Genomic DNA, 3,699 nt, shown 5'->3' on the forward strand with positions numbered 1-3,699 from the left:
ACATTTTCAACACTCCCTCTCAACAAGAAAGGGATTCACATCTACCCCAATCTAGTACCTTTGGAATGTATTGCATGAAACACCTCTCAATGTTGCTTCTGCTACGGAGAATAAAAATAAATCATTAAATCAATATGCAACTGTCTACTGGGAAAACTGTGTTACTACTGGCTTTGCTACTAAGCCTCCTATGATGTGCACTCCTCAGTATCTGACTGACATTGATCCTCCTAATACTAGATATTGTGGGCCTCCGTAGCAAGGTAATGATCCATGAGAAAAAAACCTCAATGTATCGTTCCCAAATTTCTGCAACTCTTGGGACTATTACTTCACATCGCCCTACCTCACACTAGGAGGTATAACTACATGCAAAGAGAAATATGATCTACTCATACCGATGTTGCTACTTCTATGTTTTTGTTTCTGCACTATTGCTGCAACTAATGCAATAATGAGTATGATATCCACATATCTTGAAGTACTAGCTTCTATAGGGTTACTCCCTCTGAAACTAGACTCCCTCTGAGCCTCAATCTCCCTATCGAAAATCTCTGTTAGGTCTCTATAATACTAGTAATTCCCCATTACTATTGTCATTGTAGCCCTTATTGTTATTTTTGTGCCCCTATTGTCCCCATAGTGTTATTATTGTGCCCCATATAAGCCCATTATTGTTATTGTTGTGCCCTTATATTATTATTGTTATGTCAGCTTTGATTATATTGTGACCCCTTAGACTCCTATATATAGAAAGGAGGTTTTTTCATTTGTATCATAATAATCGCTCATTTCTGTAATGTAAAGGAGGTTTCCCCCTCGAAGAGGCTGATTTTGAAGGTGTTGATCTATCTTTTCTTCTAATTTGTGAGCTGGTTTTATAACATTTGGTATTAGAGCTTTGGATTCTAGGGTTTCACAGCTCCAAACAAGTCATCGTGGAATTTTTGCTATACTGTTTTTTCTGCGATGTTTTAGAAACTATAAAAAAACCCATCTATCAAGAAATCTCTCTAAACCTTGGATCCGAATTTCAGATATTGTCTTGCTATATTTTCGGAGATATGATCCAAGGAAGTTACGATTTTTGAGGGATCTCAAATTATATCTCAAATAGGTGACCTGGGGAAAATAATCATAATTTTTTTTATCTTTTTCTGAGCATCAGATTGCAATTTTGTAAGAATTTGCAGAAAGAAAATGGCATGTAGTTTTTGGTGTATCGGTTTTAGGTCCTAAGGTTGAAACATTTACATGTGGAACTTCGTACAAGTTCGCTCTACTAAACTAGTCTAGAATCAGGCCATCATGGGAGATTTGGCATAACTCTTTCTTGGTGAATCAAATCTTGAGAAGACTTATGGAGAAGAGGGCTCAGAGGGCTACAACAGGATGCAATTTCAGACCTTGGAGATCTGAAATTAAAGAGATACAATAGATTCAATATCGAGCTCCTACAATGTGAGAAAAGGTGTGTAATTTTTTATTTTATTTTTTGCATAAGTTTGGTTTGAAAAAATAGTTTGAAGGAATTCAAAGGGAATAGTGAATAATTATTATCATTAACTGATGCCCCAAAGAAATAAAATGGAAACACCTAGTAAGAAACCTGAAAGCTCTAGCATGACTCATGAAGAAGATGAAGAAATGCAACATGATATATCAAAATTACAAGACCAAGTGCAACAAAATTCACTCTAACAAAAAGTAACAAAAGCTAAGATGGATAGTTTAAATAAAGGCATGGATACTAATATGGATGGTTTAAAGAAAGGTGTGGTAGCTAAGATGGATGGTATATAAGAAAAAATTAAAGGCAACATGGAAGATTTGAAGACATATTTTACAAATTTGCTACACGAAATGCTTAATAATGGCGAAAGGGTAGTAAAGGAAACTCATGAGGAGAAAAAAAGAAATGTTAGTCATGATTTCATAGACTCTAATGGTGGATTGAAGACCCACCATGTTACAAAGATCGATATGAGGAAGTTTGATGGTAAGAATCCCGTAACATGGATACTACATATGGAGCAATATTTCAATCTCCATAATGTGAAAAACACACAAAAGGTATGCATTGCAATCTTATATTTGGAACCAAATCAGTTTGTATGGTATCGATGGCTTTGATCTCGTAAACAAATTGTCACTTGGGGAATTTTTATGGAAGAACTGATAGCACATTATGAGGATACAAAAAGCAACACTTTTTTTTAGCCAATTGATAAATCTCAAACAAAAGGGTTCAATGATGGAGCACATTGAGGAATTCCAAAAATTAAATATAAGGGTAAAAAATATTCCAGAGGAGAAAAGGATTGATGTGTTCATAGGGAATTTGGGAACTTGATTCATTGGATAAGACATTTACGTTGGAAAGAAAAATGTAAAGCAAAATTATGGCCACAAGGAAGCCTACCACTCACAACTATAAAGATGAAAATTTTGTTGCCCCTAGCCTTCCAAGACCTACAAGGTTGACACCACAACAATTGGAAGAAAAATGAGAAAAAGGTCTTTGTTACAGTTGTGATAGAAAATACACTAAAGGTCATAAGTGTGCCGAGAAGAAATTATTTTACATAGATTGTGAAGAGGAGGAAGAAAAGGAACAAGAAACATCAAAAGAAGAGGGTATACACCAAGAACAAACCCTACAGAAAGAAGAAATGTATCTGACCATATCTTGTAATGCATTGGCTAGAATTACCACTCCTCAAACTATTAAGATAGAAGGGCATATCAAGAAGAAAAATCTAATAACGTTGATTAATTCAGGAAGTACCCATAATTTTATTCATTGTAAGATAGCCAAGGAGTTGAATTGATTCCTATATCCGGCACCAGAGTGTCAAGTGATGGTTGCAAGTGGAGGAACCATAAATTGCTTTGGAAAGTGCCATAATATCAAGCTATCCATGGAAGAATATGTATTGAATAGCCCAATGCTTTCTATTCCAATGGGTGGTGTTGATGTTGTACTAGAAGTCCAATGGCTACAATCCTTGGGTACAATAGCTTTTAATTTTCAAGAACTTTTCATGAAATTTTCTTCAGAAGGAAAGGAATTTGAATTAAGGGGTATCACAAGGAAACCAAGAAATATAATCAACTATAATGGAATGACAAAGCTTCTAAATAAATAACAACAAGGCGTAATTGCACAATTATGTTCCCACATCGAAATCATCTATTTCTCCAGATCTCCAAAAACTCTTGGATAATCATTCTAAGGTATTTGAGACTCCCAAAGGCCTCCCACATATTCGTGATCATGATCATGCTATTCATTTGATTCTAGGAATTGTTCCTCCAAACATCAGGCTTTATAGATATCCCTATGCCCAAAAGAGTGAAATTGAACGTATGGCTGCATAAATGCTAAAGGATGGTATAATTAAACCTAGTCAAAGTTCTTTCTCTGCTCCAGTAGTATTGGTACATAAGAAGGATGGGTCATGGTGCATGTGTCCGAATTATAAGGAGCTCAACAAGCTCACTATTAAAGATAAATTTCCCATTCCTGTAATTGATGAATTATTGGATGAATTGCATGGATCAATTTACTTCACCAAGTTGGATCTTCATTCAGGATATCATAAAATTAGAATGAAGACTGAAGACATTCCGAAAACAACATTTAGAACTCAAGAGGGTCATTATGAATTTTTGGTCATACCTTTTGGCCTTACCAAT

The sequence above is a fragment of the Pinus tabuliformis genome, chromosome 9 (assembly GCF_031772625.1).
Source record: "Pinus tabuliformis cultivar Carrire ecotype Pingquan chromosome 9, CPIR1, whole genome shotgun sequence".
NCBI classification, from domain to species: domain Eukaryota; kingdom Viridiplantae; phylum Streptophyta; class Pinopsida; order Pinales; family Pinaceae; genus Pinus; species Pinus tabuliformis.